At 46.8% G+C, this 27,336-nt stretch overlaps 1 long non-coding RNA gene across 21 annotated transcripts in view; it reads left to right on the top strand.

Annotated features, from left to right (window-relative positions):
• LOC128104724 (uncharacterized) overlaps positions 1–27,336 on the top strand; it is a 98,570-nt gene that overhangs the window by 41,375 nt on the left and 29,859 nt on the right. For 13 of the 21 annotated variants that reach the window (XR_008216079.1, XR_008216066.1, XR_008216065.1 and 10 more), the window contains 3 exons: positions 15,077–15,381; positions 16,279–16,438; positions 19,412–19,754. This is a non-coding gene — a long non-coding RNA (uncharacterized LOC128104724). Of the gene's footprint in view, positions 1–5; positions 3,243–5,751; positions 5,837–9,720; positions 9,956–15,076; positions 15,382–16,267; positions 16,439–19,411; positions 19,755–20,111; positions 20,232–27,336 lie in introns of those variants that run through there. The other 8 variants (XR_008216063.1, XR_008216069.1, XR_008216071.1 and 5 more) reach the window with 7 other exon arrangements.

Below are 27,336 nucleotides of genomic sequence, written 5' to 3'. Positions count from 1 at the left end.
ATGGCGCTCCATATTCTCCTTCTCAGGCAGTATGTTGGGGTGGGAGGGAGAAAAGGACTCCTTTGGTTGTCCGTTTGTGCTACTTTAAAATTGGACATTCCTGTCTGCCGTTTCTGACTGAGAGCAGTAAGGGATGTCTGTCCATCCAGAATTCGGGATGTCCACCCAGAATTGGGGACAGACAACCGAGACCCACTCTGCTTGCAACATCCAGACCAGTTACTTTATTTTGTCAAACACAGGAGAAAGGATTAAAAAAAAATAGTACTCTAAGCAACTAGTTTGGCAGAATAAGCCCCCCTCCCCTCTCAACAACAACAATAACAACAACAAAACAAACCAAAACAAAAAACTTGAGGATGGATGGACAAGGTGTGGCTTTCTTTAAATAATTCAATTTGGAATAGAGCTCACACAACAGCACGCAGGCCTTCAAAACACCTTCCCTGGCTTCCCAGGAGCCAGTATTCCCCACAGACTCCCAAGGAGCATTCTGTCATACACGGTATACAGGCACACAATGGGTCCGTCCTCAGAGGAGGCCCTGCATGTTGCCTCCCGAAATGGTTTCTTTGCTGCAGGCCTGTTCAGGAGATGTTTATCAGAGAAGGGGTGGACAGGTCTGCGATGGACGGGCCCCGTTCTGTCTCCAGTGGCCTTTTATGGCTAGTGATAGGTGCCATCAGTGTCTTGCCTGAGAAATGGCCATGCTGCAGGCACCTCTGTCGGAGCATCTTATTGATCTGTGCTCTGCCTCCTTCCAGAAGACAAGAGTAGTAAAAAAGTCAGAGGCTGCTGGCTCGAGCAGAGCGGCCGTGGCACCGTGGGCTGAAGCAGCTCTCTGGGGTGAATACAAGTGTCATCATCCCTCCAGCTGCTCCATCCAGCATTACAGAGCCTCGCTCCAGGACGCAGTGTAGCCTGGGCTGCACAGTGACCATCCAGCAAGATGAATGTGGCTTCTGAATTTTTTTTCCCATTGAGGCTGTATGGCTGAGATTCATTTTCCCACCATTGACCCATTGGACCTCCATAAAATAGGACTGAAAGCAATTAATCTGGGGCAGAACGCCCCTAGAATCTCATTCATAAATAATCCTTCTTGGCCCCCAGCACTGGAATATAAGTAGAGATTTATAAGCTCAAACCTGTAGGCCAAACTGCAGGAAGCAGGGTGTACCCAGCCTCTGGCTTTGCACATGAGATTAAATGGTTATGATCAATATATTGCCATAAGCACCAGGGGACATTTTTATGGCGTTTACATAAGACTTTATAATGTGGAAGAGACAGGATCTGCCACCAGCCCCAATCCGGGCATAAAATGTATCTTATAAATAAAAATACAAAGGCACTTTGGCAAAAGTTCTCCTGTATAGCTGCTACAGCTGCGGAGAAAGTAGAGAGGAGGATAGGATAGGCTGAAATCAGACTCAGAATGTGCAAGAGTATTGCCAGGGGCGGGGGCAATGGCATTGATGAGTTATAGCTGTGTGGCTAAGGGCTCTGGTAAGAGTCTGGGTGCTGAACATGACCCCCCTACCTTTGAGCTACACGACCTTGGGTTACTCAAGTTCCCTCTCATCAGTTTATTGATGAAAATAATAGTACCTGCCTTCATATGGTTGGTTGTCTTCCCCCCCCTTTTGGTGATGCAGGGGGTTCATATCTAGGATTTCATGCATGCAAGCTAGCATTTCACTACTGAGTGACAACCCTAGCCCCACATAAGCTTCCCTGAAGAATTCAATGAACTAAAGTTTATAAAATGTATAGCTCATCCCTGCAGCATATAACAGTTAGGAAAGAGGAGAAGATGCTGATGGGGGTGATGATGTCAGGGATGATGATGATAGCAATGGTGATGATGATGGAGATGGTGATGATGGCAAAGTATAGCTAAATATCCTACTCATTAGCCTCTTACCTCTGTCAGGTAAGAAGCAGGCTCAGCTAGTGTGGTAGTTTGAATGTCATTGGCCCCCATAAGCTCATAGGAACTGGCACTATTAGGAGGTGTGGCTTTGTTGGAGTGGGTGTGGCCTTGTTGGAGGAAGTGTGTCACTGTAGGGGTGGGCTTTGAGGTCTCCTATGCTCAAGCTATACCCAGTGTCACAGTTCACTTCCTGTTGCATGTGGATCAAAATGTAGACCTCCTCATCTTCTTCTCCAGCACCATGTCTGCCTGCATGGTGCCACGTCCCACCACGATGACAATAGACAAAACCTCTGAAATTGTAAGTCACCCAAATTAAATCTTTTCTTTTATAAGAGTTGCTGTGGTCGTGGTGTCTCTTCACAGCAACAGAAACCCTAACTAAGATGGCTAGTCACTCCCAGGCATGACTGGTAACAAAGAGGCCCAGCCAGGCAATCACAGCTGTCTCTGAGACAGTGGCTTGTCCTGCAGAGCTGGCCTTGGACCTCTGCCCTTGCTCTCTCTGGCTTTGTTGTGCTACCATTGGCTGTGCGTCCTGAGACTACAAACTCATTTTTGCTATGAAGACTAGCAAGCTCTGGGTTGCTGTGCCAAACTTTGATATGCCAAGAAGGTTTTGCCAGTGCCATCATTCAATATTTCTGTTTGTTTGATGTTGGTTTTGGAAGGTCCGAGTCTCCATATTGTTGTCTTCATCCAACACTGCCAGTTTACAGTGAGTATGGCAAGTTGGCAATGCAGCCAGCATCTAAGTGTAGATGGTGTTAGTTAGAGAGCAGGATTCTGGGTACCCTTTCGGGGAACAAAAACCCATGTTTGACTCCAGCCAGTCATCCCTTCCTGAGGCCATGGGAGCCTGAAACCATCTCAATAGTTAACTTGTACTGAGTGTGATTAGTGCCAAGCATTCAGGGGAATGCTTTACAAATGTGACCACACTAAAGCTTGGCAACAGCCTGCAAAGAAAGCCCCGTATCTGTCAGCATTCTTGGCTGGAAGCAGCAGAAGCTGACTCACTGTCACAAGAAGAGGAGGTTTATTGGAAGGGTGTTGGGGGCGTCTAGATTTGTCAGATGGATCGAGGACAGGGCTCTGAAAGGACTGAGCACTCGAGGAGCCCCGAGAGCTAGCTAGGCTGTAGCTTCTCCTCCGGACCTGGTCTGAGGCCTGTGCTCAGAAGATCTGCTCCTCTGCTGCCCTGACTAACTGGTAGGAATCAATTAGACTTCTAGCTCTCTCCATGCTGCCTTCAAGCAAGATAGGCTGAGTATGCATCAGGACCTGCCCTGGGGCCTGGGGAGAGGTATGCTCTGTTACTTGTCTCTAGTGTCGGGCAGCTTGCCCTTTGCCAGGATTGTATGTGCCTAGGGACTCGCTAAGAAGAATTTTAGAGATGGGAGACTAAGATGGTCCAAATGGGTAACTACCTTCACAATAACATGCATGTTCTTGTACAGATTAGTAAATAGATGTTCCGAAAGGCTGGTACACTGCCCAATTTCATACAGGAAACAAGTGGCAGAGCTGGGCTTGCATTCAGGATTCTTATATTCAACTGCTAATCAAGGCTCTGTCTTTGATTAGCACAGCGTGCTGGGTGGAGCAGGCCAGCTGGCCAGTCCTGCAATAGTCTAGGGATTGACTGATGGAAATTTAGTGCCTCAAGTACCTGGGTTTCTTTAATCCGGGGCTGTCAGTGTGGTCTCAGGGGTCTGCTCGGGTTGGGCTCCCTTGTAACTGCAGGGCGTTGTTCTGCTCATCAGGGTTCCTATATGCTTGTCGTATTCCACTGGGAAAAGCCACAGTATATTTTGATATTCACTTTAAAGCACATGAAGAAACTTTCTCAGATGCCTCCCATGAACATCTCCTTGAGTCTCGTTGGATGGAAGTGGAACTTGTGACCACCATTCAAATACCTGCTGGATGCGATTAAACTCAGCTTTAGCACTGGGGCTGGAGCAGAACTCCAAACTGCATGACCTGTAAAGGTGATGGAGAGGAGAGGGAAGGCTGCAGTTGTACAGGACATGGCTTATGTTTGTACACTGCTTTCTCCCACACGTGACTCCAGACTCCCTAGAGGAAATGGGCCACCTAGAATAATCCACGCTTCACTTAGAGGTATTGGATGCACCTTTCATCTCGATTTCCTAGATTCCTGAAAGCTGTCTGCTGATCCATGTGGTCCAGGTCCCACCCCAGCCCAGAAGCTACATTGAGCTTACAGATGACTCTCTGGGTGACCCTGCAGGGTAATTCCTAGACAAGGCGTCCTGGGCATAGTCCCACGGAGCCACCATCATCTGGTGCTGGGCAGTAGTAGCTGTGGTAGGAGCAGGAATGGAAATCTCCCTGGTCATTTGTGGATTTGGCTTTGCCATTGTCTTCAGGGATCCTGGAAATCTGTTCTCTCACCCCTCACTCCAGAGGATTCTCGGAGAAGGGTGTAGGGTCTTTCAGTAGAGAATGGTTCCCAAACCATGCAACTGGATAACACATCATATCTACTAACAGAAAGGCCATAGATGGGTATGCAAGTCAGAGTCATACCACTAGGGTTGTAAGGACATCTACTGTCATCCTGTGCATTGTGGCAGCTGCATCTGCATGAACTCCCCGAGGTCAGGACTATGTAAGAATCAACTCTGTGGTCTGGAATGTAGTTCTCCTGGCACAATATAAGTGGAGGTTGAAAGGTTTCTGCACCTGATATTCAGTTTCTCCTCTGGTTGGGGATTTAGCTCAGTGGTAAAGCGCTTGCCTAGCAAGCGCAAGGCCCTGGGTCCAACCCTCAGCTTAAAAAAAGAAGTTTCTCCTCTGAGGTAGTAAGCTAAATCAAGCCAAATTAAAAATAAAAGATGAGGTCTATTGGGAAAACACTCCTGGGTGGCCTTTTCCGACCCCCCAGAGATGAGACAGGGAGAGGAGACTGGGAAAAACCATGTGGCCGTTCTCTAGGAGGCAGTTTAAATACCCGGCAGGCCCGGCCTTGAGTGGTATGTATTTTTGGACTCCCCAGTATTAGGTTTCTCCGTGGACGTATTAAGCCAGATCAAGCTGAATTAAAAGTCCAGGTTTAATGAGCAAAGCACCCCCAGGTGACTCTCAAGCCCCCCCGAAGTGAGGCAGGGGAGGAGGAGGAGGAATCACAGGGCAGGTCTAGGGACTTGAGTTTAAATACCCTGAAGGCGCTGTCTTGAGCAGCTCCAGGGGAGGGGCCACTGTTTGGTGGGCTTTCTGAGAAGGTCAGGGTTTGGAATGGAGGGAGAGTGAGGCCAAGAGGCGCTTCCAACTGAACATCCCAACCTTCTTGGATATATGGTCACCGGTTCAAATCTGGCTACTTCCTGTTGGCATGGGACAATGTGGGGAAGGGGAGTCAGGAGTCAGTGGGCTCATGCTCAGTGGGAGGTGTTGGTGAAGAAGCATTTGGTTAACTGCCATCATGGAGAACCCAGGGATCTGTTTCTTGAGGAAGCAGAGGAGGCAAGTTGCTAGGAGAAAAAAAAAATAGATTATTAACACTTACGAATGGGACTAGCCATGGGGAGAGTAAAGACTGCCAGAAAGAATTGAACGGAGGTGTGCCCTGGTTGTACAGAAAAGGTAAGAATGAATGAGCCAGACACAAGAGCAGACAGGCCCTTCATTGGGACATTCTGAAAAACCGGAGGGTAGAGGGTCCCAGTTGCTGGACAGACCATTCATCTTGAATAGGTGCCTGCTTGATCCTGGAGAGGTGGTGATAGCACTGATGTCCCAGGAGCTTGGGGAGATGGCATGCCAAATCGAGGGATGATGTGTTTCAGGTACCTGAGCCATCACATCTGCTGTTTCCCTGGAGGTGGGGGATGCCTCTATCCATCCTGTAAAGGTGTCAACAAGAGTTAAGAGGTAATGGAGTTTTTTATGAGTGGGCATGTGGGTGAAGTCAACCTGCCAGTCCTTGCCTGGTTGGCGTTCTTGGAGCTGGTGCAGGGGCTGGCATATCTGGAGGGCCCCCTGTGGATTGGCCTTGGCACACATCTGGCAGGAGGAGTGGACCTGTAAGGATGGGTGGGATCAAGGACGGGCTCTAGAGCCTGATGTTAGTTTCCACCAGGAACCTGCAAGTGTCTGTAAAACGGCTGGAACAGACATATGCCTTGGTGTCAGAGCAAAGGCTATGTCTTTGGGTTAAAACATTTTTTCCTAGGGCCTGGTTTTAGCCCCATGAAGCATACCTTTAAGTCCATACTTAGAAGACAACCAGAGGAAAATCACTGAATGAAAGAGGTTGAGCGAGCAAGCGAAGGAGAGGGAGGGAAGGAGACTGAGGGGCAGGGGAGGGAGAACAGAGTTGAACATATCTGCAGGCTTCCACACCCTCTTCAATGCTAATCTGTTTCAGAGGGGGAGGAACTGATTAAAGCAGAGTTTTGCCATACGTGGGTGGAGACAATATAGTAATGCTGAAAAAGTCTCTATGCAGTCCTAAAAGCTGGAACCAGTGAAATCCACAGAAATTTAAGAACTTCTAAAAACTGCTTGTAGTCAATGCTCTGTCAGTTTATCAGAACTGCATTTATCAATGCTGAAACTCTACCTCCAAAATTCCAGTGTAATAATAGCATAGAAAGGGGATAGAAGTTTGAAACCTCTTTACATACCTTACGTGGGAAGTTCCATCTGAAACCTGTTTATCCTTTACTATGAAGGCAAACCTTGTGAACAAGGGGGGCGGGGGAGCTGTTAAATGGGTAAATCTATCAGTACCCTACTCACCAAACACCATCAGATCTGAGAAGCATAAATTTCACCCGAATAAGCAGAAGCGAGACAGCTTTCCAGCTTCCTAGGCAGCTATCCCAGGTTTCTCTGTGGTCTTTGGGGACAGGGATCCAAGGACAATGTAAGTTTTCAGCTGCCAGGTCCAGAAAATCTGAAAGACTTTCCTATGGAGTGGGAATTTGGGGAGATTGGCCAACGCTGTCTTGGTAAAGCAGGGAAATGAACTCCCCAGTGTTTGTCCACAGTCTCGACAGGGTCTTAGCAGCAGTTAAGGTACAAAGCAGTTTCCTGCTCCGTGACTGGCTTTGCTACATTTAAAGCACGATCCAGGTGGAAGTTCTTACGTGGCCATCCATCTTCCTTGGAGGAGATACAGGGTGTTGCTAGGAGCTGGCATATTTCCATCAAGAGAAGCTTTTTTTATTAAATGCCATATTCTCAGATCTCTGAAGCGTTTGAGGATCAGGGGATCATTATCTGTTAGATGTAAGCAGTTTAGTATCTCTAGAAGGCAAAAGTCAGTTTTCACAGTGTAAATAATTTAGTGTTTCTAAAATCAATATCAAGGGTATTACTTTTACGTTACAAAATTTGGCTGCCAGCAAGATACATCCCTCTACATGGATGTATGGAGGTGCAGTTTTAATACTTCATTAAACCAGCCTTGTTTTAAATCCCATCTCTCATAAACCTTAGTTTGTCTTTTTTTTAGGGCAGGAGCCACAACTTGGTGGGCTTTCTGAGAAGGGAAGGTGTAGACGAATTTCTAAACAGTCTTATTAAATAAGAAACACAGAGCCAAATACGGTGAAAGCCGTAGAGATCAGAGAAATACAAATAGCCATCAACTCATCTTAGCTCACCATGCCACGGTAGCTTCCCAAGGGAACCAGCTTCTTTGTGTCTAACCTTTGCCTTTGTTGCCTTGCTATTCTGCCTTCTCATTGGCTCTTAGCCCAGCCACCTCACTTCCTCATCACTGCCTGTCTATACAGACCTCCAGGTCTCTATGGTTGGTACTGGGATTAAAGGCGTGTGTCACCACTCTTGGCTGTGTCCTTGAACACACAGAGACTCTGCTCGCCATGTGATCGGATTAAAGGCGTGTGCTACCACCGCCTGACTTCTGTTTATGGCTAGCTTTGACTTCTGATCTCCAGGCAAACTTTTTTTATTAACATACGAATAAAATATCACCACAGGCAGGGTTTGGAATGAGGTGATGGGTGTGGCCAAAGTGGAGCCTCCAGCTAAACAGAGGTGAGTGAAGGAATATCCAAAGGTTCTTCCTTCAGGGCAGAAAGAAAAGTGCTCAAGAGAGATGCATGAACGTTGCTTGGATTTTGAAAGGTTGGCTCTTTTGGCCTGGCGAACTTCGAAAGACATTGTCTATGTGCAGCTACTGAGCTGTGCCATGAGGGACAGTCAGAAAGGCCAAGGAGGAGGTCGGTTCCATTTGCATGGGCTCAGGCTTCTTAGTGCTTCTGTTCCTGGCCTGGGCCTCACAACCAAAAGTGCTCTCTAGAATGTCATCATACTGTGGAGAGTAAACGAGAATGTCCCAAGACGTCAGCAGCTTTGTGGTGGTTGTGTTGACTTTCTAGAGCTCCATGCATTCCAACTAGACAGCCTCATTCCTTGCAGTCACCAGAGGATCAGGAGAGAGAGAGAGAGAGAGATATCAGGGACAAGTGGTGGGGGTGGGAGGCTAGGTCTCTGAGGTTTCAGACAGCATCCTTGCAGCTCTGCCAGACACATACCATGTGCCAGACACATACCCTGTGGCCCTAAGCAAGCTTATCTTTGTGTGCGGAGTCCATGTTTCCATATATGCATGAATAGATGGATTTATTATCCCTGGGGACTTTGCAACCCCAGCTCTTCATCCTCCTACTGTGTGTCACTGATTGCACTGAATTCCTAGGAAGGACAGGGTTTTGCTGAGTCACTCAGCAAGTTGGGGAAGGAGCTCAGAAGTGAGCCCATTGTAGGAATAAGATCACAGAGTTTCCTGCTGCCACAGTCAGAGTGGATTCTGGGTAAAGACTTGCTGAATGAATGAATGAATGAATGAATGAATAAGTGTGTGTTAAATTTCCAGAGTTAATGTAGATTGCAGAGATGCTGCTTCTATGAGGCCTTTGGAGGGAAGGAAGGGCTGGTCTGAATGGTTAGACACTTTTTCGTTTTGTTTTGTTTTTTCAAGAATGGGTTTCTCTGTGTTGCCTTGGCTGTCCTGGTAGACCAGACAGGCCTCGAACTCACAAGAGACTCATCTGCCTTTGCCTCCTGAGTGCTTGGATTAAAGGCACGTACATCACCTGGGAACTTGCTAGAAAGGCAGGTTTCCAGGCCCCACTACGCTAGTAGCATTTCTGGGAGCTTGACCAAGTAAGTCTTCCAGGTGAGCTGAACACTCGATAAAATGTAAGTGTGGGATTCTAGAGTCACCTATTCTAAACAACAACAACAACGGTAATAATTGTTATTTATTAAGCCGTGCAATGTTATTCATTAAGTGGCACTGTTTACCCTGTGAGAAAAGCCACAAGGTACAACAAAACCCACTCTAAGAGTTCATTAAGGGGAGGAAGTAGAAAGGGGTGCTTAGGCCTATGGAAAGATTGTTCAGGAAGAGGAGGAGGGATATGTGGAACCCGCTTTTATGGATTCCCCAAGCACATGCGCATATGGGTTTATGTAGCTACTCCATGCATGAGCATAGATTACATGATCACACACAGCTCAGGGATTATGTAGGATGTAAGGCCCTAGGGATGACTAAGCATCTTGCCTGGCTACTGGACAGAGCATGTGCGGTCACGTAGCTGGGGGAGTGGCTGGGAATTCTAACAATAATAAAAATAGAAACACGTAAGTTTAGGTATAGCATGAAGGAGGCTCCCCCTAAACCTCTTACAGGCTGCTCATGGTTTCCTTGTAGCTCACTTCATTTCTGCTATACTTTGCCACTCCAGCTGGCCTAACCCGTCTGTGGTTCTCTCCAGAATCTCTTGGGTGCTGGCCCCTGCCTGGACAGCTCATCACCAGGTGTAGCCTCTTCAGGGAGACTTCCCTAGCTAAACTGCTGTCTTCTGGATCTAGCTCCCCTGAGTGCAAATGGGAATTGTCTCCTTGCCACATCAACTGGCAAGAACAGCCCCTGGAATATAGTAAATCCTCAAGGCAAACAGAAGTGGAGCGATCCTCCAGCAGAGGGATCAGCATACACTGGAATGTGAGGTGCGTTTACAGGCCACCACGCTTTGCCCTACCCTGCACCTGGCATGGCCTTTCCTTCATCCAGGAAAGTTTGCCATGGTACTGCAAGAGCAAGGACAGGATTCCCTCCTGTAGGTGTTTCTTGGCTCTGCTACCTCCCATAGGTAATATTTTACATTTGTTTGGGTACCTGATTCGAATGTCACCACTGATAGAACTTAAGAGAATGCCAAGAATGCTGTTTCTCATTACAAAGGATTCTCTTTCCTCCTAAGGTGTGAGCCACATCTTCAGACTCAGCCTCTGGCACGTAGAAAGAGTGAGGGTAGGAGGGGCTTGGAAGTCCATTGTAGAGCCTGGAAATAACATCTAAAAGGAGCCTGAGTACAAAGAGGGTTTGGAGTGATTTGTATAATGATTTGCATAGGGCATGCAAGTCATTGGAGCTTGTGGAAATGAATGTATGGCTTAGGTTCCATCCTGCAAGCATCCTTGGCTTCTGCTTGCTCGCAGCCTCACTGCTGGAGCCCTTCTTAGGCAAGTGGTGGCTTTGGGTGGTCCCCGAGACCCTCCTTACCATTCTTCTAGAAGCAGGCTGGGGACCTATGCTGACCGGAAGAGTGCCTTGACTTCCTGCTGTGCTGTTTGCTGGATGGCATTATGACTGAGCTCTCACAGCTGAAACCATTAAGGGCTGTTCTCCTTTTAATTCTTCATGGTCGCTCTCATCCCTGCCTTAGAGAAACCTCTGATTTTCACTTGTGAGATGCTCGGCTGAGCTTGTCATACCCTAAAAGGTGATTTTAGTTCTCTGATGCCAAAGAACCCTTTTCTGCTAATCAAAACACAGCTGCAGAGGCCCGTGTGATTTGCTAATGGGCACCCCAACTCGGGGGTATGTCTGTCTATACCTGGAAAATAGATGTAATTAGGATAACAGATATCATAAGGATATGCTAATGCATCAGGTAAAAATGGGCTGGAAAGGCGACAGGCTCATGCTGCTGAATCCCACCAGACTAGCTGCGCAGCTTAACCAGAGGCCAGCGCCGTCATCCCCAAGCCTGCTCCAGTACCAGTTCTAGAGACCTCTCTGCATATGCTTCATCCCGTCTGCTGGGTACCTCATACAAATTATATTTAAAAACAATTTTTTTTGAGATTTCATTTTATGTGTCTGAGTGTTTATCTGAAGGTATGTCTCTTCTGTGTGCCACGTGCACTCGGTGCCCTCTGAAGACAGAAGAGCTCATCAGATACCCTGCGACTGGAGTTACAGATGGTTATGAGATATCATGTGGGTGCTGGGAATTGAACCCCCATCCTCTGAAAGACCAGCCATTGTTCTTAACTACTGAGCCTCACATTTCATTTTTGATATCAATTTAGGTACCCCTAATTTTCTGAGGATAGATTTTCAGTCGTTCCAGGTTTGATGAAGTTGCAGGAGGTGCAGCATCTTAGAGATGTGTGAGGCCAAGAGAAGAGCGCCGTTTCAGTGCTTGGCCTTTAATAAGCATCCTATCCCTAGAGTGACAGTGTTGTGACTGACCTGGTATATCCTACCAATTCAGCACCACCATCAGAGGAGGGCAGGGAACTTGTTGGAAGGGGCGGGCTAATCTCTGTAGCAGCCTCTTCCTGCTGTGCGCACTTGGGAAAGGGACTCACCCTTCTATGCCTTGGGACCCTCAACCTTAAATGGGCTCAGTCCTATGACCTCACTCAAAGGGCCTGGCATGGTGGAAGCTCAGATAACATTACTTTGGGCACAGCTGTGGAGGGGTAAAGAGAGTCGAGGAGTAGCCCAGACCCCTCATTGCATGATATCACACCATCTCCCTCCTCTTAGATGATGTCTGCCCACTCTGAACCTCAGCTTCCTCATTGGTAAAGTGGACTAAGGGCACCAACTTTCCTGGACTACTGTAAATTGATAGTCAATCTAAGTAGATAGGAGACAGATGTCTCGGGGATTCAGACCAGTTAACAACAGTGCATCACTGAACAGGTATAGCCATGCATATCAGGTTTGGACTCTACGCCCACAGAGAGCTGAGTCTGATGGTACTGGAGAGACCCTCAATCTGGGAGCTCTGTTTCTTGCTCATCTGCTCTACACAAAGTGACCGTTTCCTACGGAAGGACTAACTACACTTCCCAGCTTCCTTTGTGACTATGAAGGTCATTTCTGCCCCTTTAAGATTCCAAATCTTCCCCTGTAGACATTTTGGCCATTTGCACATTTGAGTGACAAAGGCATACCCTCAGTATGAATAAACATGGTCCCACCTAAGGTCAGACCAAACATTTCTTTCTACCTTCTCTCTACAGCAGTTTTTTCCCCCAGCTTTTTAAAAATGATTTATTTACTTTTATTTTATGTGCATTGGTGTTTTGTCCTCATTTATGTCTGTATGAGGGTGTCAAATTACTTGGAGATGAATTATAGACAGTTGTGAATTGCCATGTGGTGCTGGGAATTGAACCTGGGTCCTCTGGAAGAACATCCAGTATTCTTTTTTTTTTTTTTTAAAGATTTATTTATTCATTATGTTCTGCCTGCATGCAAGACAGAAGAGGGCACCAGATCCCATTATAGATGGTTGTGAGTTACCATGTGGTTGCTGGGAATTGAACTCAGGACCTCTGGAAGAGCAACCAGTGCTCTTAACCTCTGAGCCATCTCTCCAGCCCACATCCAGTATTCTTAACCACTAAGCCATTGCTGTACCTGTTTCTCGAAACTCCCAGAGACTACCAAGGAGCTGGTTTCCGATGCAAGCACACAAGGGTCCTTTTATTGTCAGGTTTGAACCTGGGCCACCGCAGGGCAGATGGAAGGAAATGTGGCAGCACCCACGAGCCCAGGTGTAGAGAGTTTTTATAGGGAAAAACCGCAAGCCAGGAATTATATGCTTTGGCATTTTGAGATTGGGTAGAAGGGATATGGAGCAAGATGAATTTTTTGAAACTATTGGTCTAGACTTTTGGCGTGAAACCACATTTGAAACTATTGGGTTGGACTTTGGGTGGGGAATCACAACTTGCTGAGCAGGGTTACCTGGGTGGCTCAGAAGGATTATCTAGATATCTTCAAGGGCCATAAACCGCAGACAGGATGTCTACAGGAGGATACTGCTCTGTATCTGTTCTAGTTGTCATGGCACATTACTGAGGTCCTTTCTGGAACTGAGTACAGCAGGTGGTCTAAGATGGTGGCCCTATCCTAAGATGGAGTCTATATTACCTTCACACCATCTCTCCAGCTCTAAGACTGGTTTTTTTTTTTGTTTTTTTTTTTTTAAAGATTTATTTATTTATTATGTATACAGTGTTCTGTCTGCACATATCCCTGCAGGCCAGAAGAGGGCACCAGATCTCATTACAGATGGTTGTGAGCCACCATGTGGTTGCTGGGAATTGAACTCAGGACCTTTGGAAGAGCAAGCAGTGCTCTTAACCTCTGAGCCATCTCTCCAGCCCTAAGACTGGTTTTAAAAATAATGTAATATGTGGTGCTAAAAGGCTCGAGATGGAAAATCCGAGCCTCCTAGCAGCTGAAGCCCACCCACAGACCACCTCCCTGACTCTCATACAAGCTCTGGCCCAGAAGTGCCCAACTAGGCCATCTCTCAGGCAGCCTGTTCTTTTCACTCTCTGTCTCCGCCTTTTCTCTCTTACCTTACTACCCTGGCACAGTCTGACCGAGGTGGGCAGTCACACTGCGTCAGTCAGAACATGCATGCAGCATAGCAAAACACTGGGACAAGGTAATCTGATGGACCTAACTCAGAGGGACCTAGTTAGGCTTCAGGGCTCACTGGAGTTTCCTTAAGTTGAAGTGGAGGCCTTCCACTGGGTACAAGACACTAGCCCTGCAGCCCCTCAACCCCAGAACTGTAGTTGTTGGGGACTCCCACTTAACGTTCTGGGTGTCCCAGAACATAAGCAGCTGGTGGTAGACCTGTTTTTACCTTGGCCCTGGGCCCATATGACTTCCAAATTCTCTATCCAAAGTACCCTCAGCCTGACTGCAGGCTAATCTAAAAAGCTCCATTTGGGAGACCTCATATCAGGTTCACTTGTTCAGCTCTAGGTTCAAATCTGTCCTCAAGATACACTGGACATATGGCCACTGTTGGCCCCAATTTGGGAACTTTTGATTTCTAATGCCTAAACTGATTTAGGTAACTCTAAGATGGAATGGTAGCCTGGTCCGAGTCCCCATCCCCCATAAAACCCATAGTTCACTTTAATCTTTCTTAAGGCTCTGGCTTACAACTACACCAGAGCCAGGATGCCCATAGCCATTTCTGCTGGGCTCCAAACTTGCATCTTTCCTAGCTCAGGTAGCACAGAGCCCTTCACCTTATGCTTGTGACCTGGGAAGTTCTGCTCGTTTCTTCAGCAGCTAAGAGGCAAAAGCATTCCAGGTTGTCTGCTTCCATCCGCAGACACACACCAACTGGCTATGGATATGTAGATCACCAGGTTCAGTCTTACAGAGATTCAAGTGTCTTTTGAGTATGGATGATATTGAAAAATTGTTGCATGCTGTTCTACTATACTATAGAAGGCTGGCTCTGGAGTTTGAATGTGGGCCATCCGCCCTAGACCCAAGTATGTTTGTTTAAAAGTTTCTTCTGGCCGGGCAGTGGTGGCATACGCCTTTCATCCCAGCACTTGGGAGGCAGAGCCAGGCGGATCTTTGTGAGTTCGAGGCCAGCCTGGTCTACAGAGCGAGATCAGGAAAGGCGCAAAACTAACACAGAGAAACCATGTCTCGAAAAACCAAAAAAAAAAAAAGTTTCCTTTGAAGTCGTAGTCCTGGCTCAGGCTGGCCACCTGACTCTGTGGCAGGGAGGAGAGAAAAACAGAACATCCAGGAACAGACACTTTGCTCTTGAGAACAACCAAGAAGTAAACACAGGGGTTACAAATGGCAAGGTGTTTAAGTCTTTGAATTCTCTCTCTTTTTTTCTTGGTTTTGTTTACTGTCTTTAAAGCTTTTGCTGAAACTTTCACTTTCTGTATTTCAGCATTTCTAAGTTCATTGAGTGTGATTTAAAAAGGATGTATAGATAATCTTAATTTGCTATGACACACCATGAATGTAACTTGGATTCAACTCTTGTTTAGGAACAGGGTGTGTGCCTGATGGATTCCCTTGGAGTACCATGCCACTTGCTGCCATCTTGGCTGATGACCTAGGCTCACCTTGGAATACCATGTGACTTGTGGACATCTTGGAAGTCATGTGATTCAGCCAACATCTTTATTAAGGTTAAAAAAAGGGCATGCCATGTGACTTCACCATCGTGGTTAAGGTGACCAGTGGTATAAACCAATCAGAGCAGCACCCATAAAACAACTACATTCACTGAGCTCTCTGCTTATCATGACTTTTATCAGACTAAGGAGGCAACACCAGCTTCCAAGATAAGGTTTGTTTTGAATCTGAGTCATAGAAAAAAACTGGCATTTTGTAAAACTAGACTAAAAAAGGCCAATCTCTCTGTGAACTGTATTTATGGTTTCAAAGTCTATTTTGATACTAATGGATTGATCTTTAATTCAAGACTTATAATTTTTAAGGCTTAAAAGGAACCGGGATAAAATTGTAAAATCCTAATCTTATAAAAGAATTACTTACTAATTGTAAATTGTTAATTAGGATATACAAGCTAATGGTTAGTCATGCTAAGTACAGATGTAATTTAGAGACAAGGTGTTATGAATTATGCATACGGGGACCAAAGGATGGCCAGACCAGGGCCCACTCATGGGAGAAGACATGCTGGGCAGATGAAGCAGGGGTGGGGGTGGGGGGTGGGGTGGCAGCGGCATGTGGACAGTCTTTCACACCTAGGTGCTGCATCCACGTGGAGAGTTTATTATAATAGAGAGATGAAGAGAAAGATAGGAAAGAGGGGGAGAAGAGAGAGAGGGGGGGTGCATGCCTCGTGGGAATGGAGAGAGAGAAAGAGAGAACGCGGAAGAGAGAGAGGAAGAGGGGGGTTCCTTTGTGTCAGGATGTAGGGTGGCCCCAAGGGACAGGATTTCAAGGGGCGGGTGGGTCAGAATATTAACACAAGGTTGGAGGGAGAGATCAGTTTTTAATCTATCTTCCATCCCAGAGTCTCCTGTTACCTTCCATCATATAGTATTCTGCATGTGTTATCAAGGTAGGCATAAAGCAAGTAAAATAAAACAAGTTTAAAGGGAACTTAAAGTTTGTTTAATGCAAAATAATATTCAAAATCAAGTATATTTTAAAAATTGGTTATGAAAAAAATGAATGCTTGAGTAAACTGGGTTAAATTTACACAGTACACTTGCAGGCAGGAAAGCCCCAGGCTCAAGTAGTCCCCTTGGATGGAGCACACGTTCCCTTGAATGGAGCACACGTTCCCTTGGATGGAGCACACGTTCCCTTGGATGGAGGACACGTTCCCTTGGATGGAACACACGTTCCCTTGGATGGAGCGCCATCCCACCAGGGTAAGTTGCATGCTAGCCTCCTTACAGGACAAGGATGCATGGAAAATAAGACTGGAGAAAACAAACTAAACCCCTCCTCCTTATCGAAAGAATTATTCCTCATGTCTTACATGAGAGGGGGATGGATTCCCTTGTCCAGAGGAGGATCTCAGAGTCTGCAACCACATCCTAAACATCTCACACAGCAGAGAGGCAAATATCAATTACTCTGCCCTCGGTGTCTCCTGAACTGACATGTGAGGATGCTGTGAACAGAGGAACCTCGTACATAAGCCTACCACCGACTGGCGTGGGACCTGCATGATAGTTCAACCTTTACCCCAGCATTCAATTCCTCCTCCTAGCAAAAACTAATTTCAGGGTCTATACCCTAGTCACCCATATTCCCTCAATGTAGAAGGATGCCAGATACTGCCATCAATCTCACAGCTTTGGAAAGTTATTCAGAATATCCAAATGGTGTCTTTGACGGTCGGTTTTGTGTCTGTTTTGTCAGCAATGATTCTATTAAGTGATGTCCCAAGCCCTCAGGCTCTTCAGGAGGAGATGACTCAGATGAAGGAGTTTCTCTCCAAGCTGGGCTAAGCTGTGGTACTCTGAGAATATAACCCAGTCTCTACCCAACAGAGAGCTCCGAGGCCAAGCCTGTGCTCTCACCTTGAAGCCTGCAAGGAGCACAAGGGCTTCGGCAGTGAAGTCAAGTGCCTGAGTGAAAAGAGACCTTAGTGTTCTCCAGGCCTTCAGTGAGGCTTGGGGACATTTTCTTAAACAGTTCCAAAAGCCAGCAGCTCATTTAATTTAATCTTGCTTTATAAATTATGCTTCTGAACAATCAATCTATTTTTAAATAGACTGATGTTAAGGAATATGCTTACTGCTGTCAGTGTGTGGTGACCTAGAGATTTGTCCTTCTGCAGAAGGAGTAAAGCGTTGGCTTTAGCCGTCTTTGTTAATGCAGTCCATGTTACATGTAAATTATTTGTTACAGATTTGACGTGACTGACTGCTTCATCTATTGGTTGAGTGTATGGAATGAGAATGCAGAGGATTTGTTTTGTTTTGTTTTGTTTTTTTAGGTTTCTGTTAATAGGGTTAATAATTTACAAAACTTTGTAAAGTGAATCATTTACATTTGACAAGACAAATTACATTTGTCTCTGGAAGTAGTTTTTAAATTGGAAATTGGAAATCATTTCTTTCTGAGGAATACAACTTAGAATTAAATTGTTTCTTTACACGGCCTGACAGTATAAAATATATTCACTATATAATCTTGGAATATAACTATAACAATTTATGTTAAAAATATGTATTGTCGCCGGGTGGTGGTGGCGCACGCCTTTAATCCCAGCACTTGGGAGGCAGAGGCAGGCGGATCTTTGTGAGTTCGAGGCCAGCCTGGTCTACAGAGTGAGATCCAGGAAAGGCGCAAAGCTACACAGAGAAACCCTGTCTCGAAAAACCAAAAAAAAAAAAAATGTAATGTCATGTTTTCAAATACTGGATATGGCTTTTTAAGGTAATAGTCCTAATTTTTAAAATTTCACCTTATCAAATTGTTTCTAACCCAAATTTTTGTTTTACTTGAGATATGGCTTTTGTTAATCAAATAATAGCTGATGTTGTTAATATTTGAAACAAATATACAAAGTTCATCATTCTTGGAAGCAAGGAGTATCACTGAGACACTTTCTGTTCAGAGTCATCCATTGGATGCTGACTTTAACTGACTTCTTTTAGTAACCTTCCAGGAGCTTGTTCCTCGTGCAGGAGACTGATGTAATAAACAGCTAATTAGTCACCTTATCCTTCCACAGAACTCTGGCACATGGTCCAGCCAGTTGTACAGTTGCATTTAACCTTATGTCAACCTTATATTTAACCTTATTTTATATAGACTCCCGTTAATCTCAATGTCAACGTTTTCTCCATGTCACTTTGTCTCTTAATGTTCCCCACAAAGTTGTACAGTTATTACCTCCTGACTTATGTTCTGGATCTTTGCCAACTGCTAAGTTCTCTCACGGCCCCTTGGATGGACCTTCTTCTGGGGCTCTCTACCTGCTGCTCCCCTCCCTTCTGCCAGCCTTGAAGCAGTTACCAAGAGATCAATGTCCCCAGACCTTAATAGTTCAGAGGACCTATAGAAGGGGACTAATGGGTTATGGACCACCCATCTCATCCCTCTTCTTGTTGCTCTGGTCATGGTTTGGGGACTCAGAACTGAAAGAGCTGGACTGAAGCCTCCTTTGCCTCAATTACTCTCTGTCTCACTGGCTCAGATCAGCTTAACGTCCTTCAGGACCAGCTGGACTTCATGACTGCTGCAGTACTCCAAAGTTAAAAAGGACAGGATCTGACTCCTGCTAAGGATGGGCTTTGTGCCCTCCCAGAACAATCCTGCTTCCACACCAACAAATCCTAACTGGTTTGAAATGGGGTCTAAAGACACAGGCACTAGACAAAACTTCCTTCTGGTTCCCTCCTGCTCCGGCTCCTCCCCTGGATCACTTTCCTCCTTATTACCCTCACACCTGTGTTGTTACCCTGAATTTAAATGTTTTACTTTCTGAACTTCACCCTGTACCCAGACAAATGTTCCACGTCAGCTCTCCCAATAGTGCTTACCCTCAACAATTCCATTTGCTCCTGATACATCTGCAACACATTGCATCTTTTAGCTGCCATGGAGAAACTCTGGCTAGAAGGGTCATCCCTTTCACCCCAGGCCAGATACAATCCTTTACACCAGTCCTCTGTTTTCTCCTGTTCCCTCCTTTGATGCCCTGTCCTCTGTGCCGTGGCTGCTGGCGCAATGGGACCAGTCACTGTCACCCTGAATCAACTCTATGCCGACTTTCACCCACCTCTGTTCCTCCCTATCCCTCAACCTTCCTGGAAAATCTCTGTTTTACTCTGTAGTCAAATTGCCGGCTTTCAGTGCTCTAATAATTATTTTCCAATTCTCTTCAGGAGTACAGGACAGCCATTGCTTGACCAATCACAGCGGATCAAGTTTGAGACTCCCCTCCTGCTGCATGACCAGAGGCCCCCCTCTTCGATGGACTGAGAACTACGCTGGCTGACATGGACCCTCCTCAGCAGAAAGTAGCTCTAACACCCCTGCCCCACATTTGTCTCTTTCAGATAGGAATGGTAGTTTCCTGCCGAAGGACTACACTTCCCAGCTTCCCTTGCAGACTTCAGAGGTCATTCCTGCCTCTATAAGGGGCCTCAACCCATCTTCCTCTGTAGGCATTTTAGCCACCTGCACATGGGAGTGGCAAAGATGTGAATAAACGTGGTCCCGCCTAAGGTTAGACCGAGCCTCTCTGCCTTCTCTCTTTCTCTACACCTGCTTTTTAAAATAACACAAAGGGCTGCCTAACCCCGTGGGCACACCTCACAGTATGACTGTTGCCCTGCCAGCAGACCCTTGGTATGGGCGTTCAGCGCTCAATAAGCCATGAGGGCCTGCGTGTGCACTTTCAACTTGGGGCCAGCGACAACGCTGCCCCTGCTTTTTTTTTTTTTTTTTAAATTTGTCTCCTTGGCTCGCCCACAAATCTCAATTCTCCCACCTTAGCATCCTGATTGCCGGAGTGTACCACATGCACAGCTCAGGCCTTTACTCTTTTTACTTTTTCTTTGTTTTGTGCCTGTGTGTCTGCAGAAGTGAGTGAATACATGAGCCATCCAAGTGAGTGGATAACTGGGAGGTGAATTCTGCCATGAGAGGTTTCTCTGTCCTGTGGTGCATTGAGGAGACTAATGAGACCCTGCCCCACAAGCAGTGAGTGAGGTGACGTGGGCTCATCTATCTGTATCTCAAGGTCCTTGCTTTCAGTTGGCCTCCATGGCATTGACAAACAGATGATATGGCTTGACTTTGGGGTCATATCTTGGTTTTTGCCTTTATTATTTCTTTCTTATTTAGTTGTTTGTAGTACTGCGGATTTGAACCCAGGGCCTCTTACATGCTGGTTAAGTGTTCTACCACTGAGCACTAACTAGTCCCAGTGAAATGACTGATAAATGGTGCTGGTTACTGAGTGAAAAGGTCACGAGGCAGGGCCACGACTACCCAGTATCAGAGCTTTATTAGGAGAAAGAGGGGTGGGGGGAGAAGAACCAGGCCTGGGAAGGAGCACGTGCAGAGAGAGGGAAAGATGTGTGGAGGGGGGAGAGGGAGCAGAACAGAGAGAGGGATGGGGTATGAGTCACGGCTCTTTAAGGCCCAGGTGGGCCTACAGAGCTACATCACACATGCGCTGATTGCGTGACCACACCTCGAGCATGTAGTCACCAGCGCACACTGATGTCATAAGACGCAACACCCCTTACTTAACTCCTGAACTGCGCATGTGCAGACATGCAGCTGGAGTGAGGGCAGAATTCTAACACCTAGTCATTATTATTATTATTATTATTATTATTATTATTATTATTATTATTTTAATTTTTAATTTTAAAACATGGTCAGTAGGTTATGCTGGCTTTGAACTCACTCTGTAGTCCAGGCTAGTCTTGAACTTGTGATCTTTCTGCCCCTCAGCCTCTTGAGTAACTAGCCTGGTTTTTTCATATCCTAGCTTTGACCCTATTTGAATTTCAGCTTCCTAAAACTGGCTGAACTTGACTTCTTAAGACTCGGGTGCTGATTCTGTAGGTCCATGTGTCCAGGCCTGGCATGTGCTAGGTGGAAGGTGGAGAGTGTCTTACTGCACCCTCCTTTTCGAACCACAGAGCTAGGCTTCCTGTTTCCTATGCAGCCTGTCTCAAGCCCTAGAAGAGAATGCCATTCCTTATCACCCGCAGCATTGATGGTTTTATTCTGCTGAAGGCATCAATGTTTGCTCAGTGGTGTAAGTCTTAAATAAGCATCTACATGACATGCTGCAGATGATGCAAGTTGTCTGTGGAGAGATCATCTCACTCGATCATGTTTCCATCATTATCTGGGGCCTCTGCAGCGGGCAAATCTCTGCAGCTACTAAATGATAACATTAGTCCTAATACCATGTAAAATGACTAGTTCCTCCGGGTAGGTTTATTTTTAATAGTCTGTGTCAGCAGCAAATAGCTGGGAAGACCCCAGAGGAAAAGCCCCGCTGCTCTAGCTCTCACTGAAGTGACGATATGGATATATTTAATATCTGTATTAAAAACCTTTTAGGCGCCGTGGTGATATTGAACTGGATAGTTAGAAGCGTGGCAGGAAAAAAATCCAGGGCTGTTTATAGGCACTCAGCGGCGTGTGTGCTGTACAACTTCTTGAGGTTGTTTAAAGTCAAACCTGGGCTTCAAAAATCTTTGACAGGCATTTGACTCCTGCGGTAAAATGCTCAGAAACTCAATCCCAGAGGGTCGGATCCCTCCCTTCCCGCTTTTCTGTAAGTCGGTTGGTGAGTTTGCAGCACTATTAAACTGGTTACTCACTCACATCCAGCAAGGGTGAGTGAGCGTGCACCTGAAGCTGCACTTCATTTGCGCGTCCACAACACACTTGCTGTTTCTCCAAAAGATGGCCAAGGATTCTCAAATGGAAAACACTCCTCCCCCCCCCCCCTTTTGTTTTGAAACCCGGTTTCACAACGTAGCCTTGACTAACCTGGAATCTACTACATAGATGAGGCTAGTCTTAAACTCAGTGGTTTGTCAGCCTATGCCTCTCCAGTGCTGGGACTGAAGGCAAGCACCACCCTACTTGGCAACAAAATCCTTATTTATTTATTTGTTTGTTTGTTTGTTTTTGCTTTATGGCCCAGGCTGGCCCAAACTCTCATGCTCCTGTTTAAACCTCTTTAGGCTTGGGCCCCTGCCTAGTTACAGACCGCACGTTACAATCCCACACAGAGTGGTGGATGAACGTTGATTTGGAGTTGATGCGGAGGAAATGGGAAATGTACTGCTTTCCCGTCCCATGTGCCTGGACTGTGCTTATGGTGTGCCCTTCAGGCAGTTGCTGAAAGGATGCCAGGGCTGGTCTAGAAAGGAAGAAATGCTAGTAGGGGAGGGACCGCTTGCTGAGTCAAGGAGAGGTAGGTTCGGGCAGAGATGCTCCTTCCCAGGGGCAGAGGACAGATGCCAGGATTCAGGACTGCGTCAGCCAAGGGCCCTTCTCCCTCTGTGGCCCCCACGCTGGCCTTTCAGTTTTAACCCAAGGCAAAGCAAATTCTGGCTCCAGGGAGGGCACACCAGCAGACTCGGGTGGACTATGGCTGTCCTCTGTGATTTCATCCCATGGGATGCTGTTACTCACAGTCAACCACCATCCAAACATAAGAAATCCCAGAAACAACCAAACTGTAGTTTAGCTCTGAAAATTAGAAACAATTAAAAGTTTTAAATCGTGGGCCATTCTCTGTAGGGTGAGGAATTCTCATGCTGTCGGACTCAACCCCACTGGTGCTGTGAGTCATGCCTTCTTCCAGATTATCCGCACTGTTCACATCATCTGCCTAATCCCCTAGACGCCGTCCCACGATGGGGAAAAGGATTCTGTGCATGTACTTTAGATGGTGGCCAGCGTCTGCGTAGAGATGACTTAATCCAGTGAAGTTTTGTGTTCCCTCTCTGGATTTGAAGGCACAGTCTTCCCTACCCTCTATAATCAGGAGGATTTTGTTTTATTTAATTTTTAAAGGCATCACTTTATTTATGGGGGGCGGGCACACACACATGCCACAGTACGCATGTGGAGACCAGAGAACAACTTTGTAGAGTTGGCTTTCTCTTTCCGTCTTCATACGCATTCTGGGAATTGGACTCAGGTCATCAGGCTTTTGCCACAAGAACTTTTGTCTTTTGAGCCATCTTCCAGGTACATATTATTTTATTTTTATTTTTACTATTTGTTTAGGTGGAAGCCCTGCCAGCGCCATATATACCCAAGGAATCTGGGATGATAAGGTGGAAGTCGCACCTCTCTTTCTCCCTAGACCCTGCCCCTAAGAAAGCCTGCTAAGAGTCAGCCCCTCTCCTGGGCGGCTCAAGACCAAGCCCACAGGCTGCTTGAGACCCGGTCACCATACCTGCTGTGTGCTCTCCTGCTCTCTCCCCTGCCTTCCCTAGTCACCTAGGAGTTGCTTCACTTTGTTTTTTAAACCTGGACTTAATAATTCAGCTTGATTGGCTTATTGCATCGCAGCAGAAGATACCCAATAACCGGGGATCCAAAACTTGCCATTACTTTTCAGACAGGAACTTCTGTAACCTAGGTGGTCTGGAACTCCCATATAGCTGAGGATGGCCTTGAACTTCTCCTGCCTCCACCTCTTGAGTAGTGGGGATGACAGGCGCATGCCACCGTGCCAGCTTTACAGGATTTTCAGTGTCGCAGAGTCCTTCCATCTACCCCAGCTCTCAGCTTTGGGCAGGGCAAGTGTCAGGATGCTCACCTGTCCGTTTCTATGGGGGACTGGCTAGACTGAAGGGCTCGCCTGAGACCCTAAGCCAGGAAACAGAGGCTAGGGGGTCTTGAATGAGACTTCTGTGTGTGTGTGCTGCGGGATTAGAGGTTTCCTCTGCTCTCTTTTGCATTCAAATAGGAAAACCGTGAGTATTTGGCAAGATTGCTGTTGGGAGCTTGTAAAAGAGGTAGAGAAGAAATCCAACTGCCTTGTCAGAGAGGCCTTGTCTTCAGCTGATCACTGACCAGAAAAGCTTGTTAGGAAAAAGCCTCCCAGCTGTGAGTCAGAGGCAGCATGTGGGGGTGGGCCCTGGGTAGGGCCGGAAGTACTCTGCTGGGATGCTTGATTAGGACGAACTGGAAAAAGACATAGCCTGTGATACTCTGAGAGGAGCAGTATCTACAGGTCGCTTGCCCTGACCAGTTCTGGCAAAGGTGGGGCCTTGAGCGTATTTCTTGGGTCTGGCTTTCTTTGGGAATACCAGAAGTCTCACCATGCATGCATGGCATCCTCCAGCACAGTGTCCTCCCCATTTCTGTCATGGAGAAGTGGAGGTTAGTTCAAGGTCATACAGGATCTACCACACACAAACTCTCCCTCTCTGTGTCTGTCTGTCTGTCTGTCTCTGTATATGTGTGTGTGGAGGCCAGAGGTTGATAGCAAGTGTCCTCCTCAATGGCTCTTGACCTAATTTTTTTTCCAAATTATTTTTATTTTATGTGCATTGGTGTTTTGTCTGCATGAATGTTTGTGTGTGGCTGTCTGATCCCCTAGAACTGGAGTTACAGGCAGTTGTGAGCTTCCGTGTGGATGCTGGGAATTGAACCCGGGTTCTCTGGAAGAGCAGCCAGTGCTCTTAATCACTGAACCTTCTCTCCAGCCCCAACCACCTAATTTCTTTGAGACTAGGTTTCTCACTGAATCTGGAGCTTGGTGATTCAGCTAGGCTGACCGCCTGGCAACCCCCAGGGATCCTCCCGCCTGGTTCCCAGTAGTGGGAGTATGTGGGCCCTGGCCCCCCACTGCGAGTGGCTGCCGCCTTGCTTGCCGACCTTGACCAGATGTCCTCCCTATTCAGATTCCCTGCCGGTTTCCTTCTCACCTAACGTTCTACCGGAGGTTCTTTGTTCCTGTATCCTGCATTTGGTGTAAACAGCTTAGATGCAAGAATGTAGAACATTCAGTAGCAAACTTCTGCCCTCCGGGGATCCGCCATTGTCCTGTAAGTCTGTATTTAAGGTTTCCTCCCTCTTTCAAAAAACGGCATTCGGCTGGCACTCGGCTTTCAGCCGTGGCGAATGACTCGCTGTCTCTTGTCCCTTATTTTTTAATCCACAGCCCCTCGCTCGGACATGGCGAACGGTTGGTGATAGCGCGGGCGTTATCCCTACAGGAGTATAGGGGTAGGCATAAGTGCACCCAACTTCTTCATGTGGGTTCTGGAGATCAAACCCAGGTCCTCAGGCTTGCATCATGAACCATCTAAATCGTACAGGGAGAGAGAATACTGTTGTTAGACTGTTTCCCAGTTGAGAGCATCAAGGCACCAAGATGTTGAGTAAGTAGCCCAGAACACACAGTGGCCCGGTGCCTTAGTTTCCCAGTGATGGTAAGGAATGGTTAGTTAGGACTTCAGCAAGCTGAAAGTGCAGGTCTCACCTGAACACTCACTCAGCTCCAGACCAGGGTTGTAAAAAACGAATGTTGGGCCGGGCGGTGGTGGCACACGCCTTTAATCCCAGCACTCGGGAGGCAGAGGCAGGTGGATCTCTGTGAGTTCGAGGCCAGCCTGGTCTCCAAAGCGAGTTCCAGGAAAGGCACAAAGCTACACAGAGAAACCCCGTCTCAAAAAACAAACAAACAAACAAACAAACAAACACAAAAAACAAAACAAAACAAAAAAGGAATGTTAGGAATGTTGGGGCTCTTCTGGTCCTGCTGGATCATCTGATTTTTTTTACCGATTAAAATAGAAATTGTAAATCTAGAATTTAGAATGAAACTCCCAGATTTTTACTTTTAATGGTTTATTTTTATTTTATGTGCATTAGTGTCTGTGTGAGGGGGGCCAGATCTCCTGGACCTGGAGTTACAGACAGTTGTGAGTTGCCATGTGGGTGCTGGGAATTGAACCTGGGTCCTCTGGAAGAGCAACCATTGAGCCATACGTCTCTCTTAACCACTGAGCTATCTCTCTAGCCCCACCCCCAACCCCACCCCGGCCCCCAGATTGTTGCATAGAGGTTACTGTGAACTGCTGTAGGTGAAGACAGTACACTTGAGACCTTATAACCCCCAACTCAATCAAGCACAAGATTACTGAAAACTGAGGCCGGTGACTAGCCCACACTAAATGACACAGCTCAGGCAGAGATGGACAAGGAGGGAGCCACTTGGAGTCTGAAGAGGCTTTGCAGGGCTGGAGGGCCACAGTGACATGTTCAGTGCCCAGAGAGGTGAGATGATAGGGATGAGAACATTCCAGGGCTGGGGTGGAGGCAGGGCAAGTTGTAGGGAATGACAAACCTTTTCAAGGACTCAGCCACACCTTGACTTTTGAACGCTCATGTGTGTGTTGTTTCATCAGTCACAGTCCCTGAAGATGCACCAGTGTCCCCTAGGATGGGGTCCAGAAACTTGACTGATACTGCTGTGAACTTGTGGAGTTGGGGTAGACTATGCCTGAGCATCCCTGCACCAAAGAGAGATGAGGCTGACACTAAAAATGGAAGTGTCCCCCTGCCGAAGGGTGGCTGGCCGCTCCTCGATGTATCTCTCCTGGCATCACAGTGTTTCCGTCTGACTTAGCATTGATCTAGTGGGGCTCCAGTCATTCCTGGGGAGCAGGGAGAGTGACCAGTAGTTATGGCTCTAACAAACAACCTGAAGAGTTACAGCAGCAGGATGCGAGTGCACGCCCAGAACCCCTGACCTCATGGGGGCTCTCAGGGTCCCAACAGGACACCAGTGCACACCCAGAACCCCTGACCTCATGGGGGCTCTCAGGGTCCCAACAGGACACCAGTGCACACCCAGAACCCTGACCTCATGCAGTCCCTCAGGGTCCCAAAGCACAGAAGGTGACTTTAAATGCTGTTGTGTGGGGGCCATTTGCAGAAAGAAACTTGTGAGGAAGGACATTGGGAAAATTGGTTATGCAACAGAGCAAGGTCCTTTGCAGCAGGAATTAGCAGAATCTTAAACCATGCAATTATGATGGCCAAAGGGCAGCCCTGTGGCCATGGAAACTCTCCTGGTTTACTTTTTTTTTTTTTTTCAATCTTTTTGTGAAGAATGTTATCAAGAACATTCTTTGAGACATTCTGTTTCGTCTTACCTTTGAGCCTTCTCTTATCACTTCTTATTCCATAGTCCCTTTCTCTTGAGGGATTTGTTTGTTTGTTTGTTTTTGAGATTGAGTCTCACATATCCCGGGCTACCCTTGAACTTTAGATAGTCTAGGAAGATGGTCTTGAACTTCTGATC

The sequence above is a fragment of the Peromyscus californicus genome, unplaced genomic scaffold (assembly GCF_007827085.1).
Source record: "Peromyscus californicus insignis strain IS unplaced genomic scaffold, ASM782708v3 Scaffold_8__1_contigs__length_139910024, whole genome shotgun sequence".
Lineage (NCBI taxonomy): Eukaryota > Metazoa > Chordata > Mammalia > Rodentia > Cricetidae > Peromyscus > Peromyscus californicus.
Note: the sequence above shows the minus strand (reverse complement) of the source record. Positions and strands in the feature narration are given on the sequence as shown.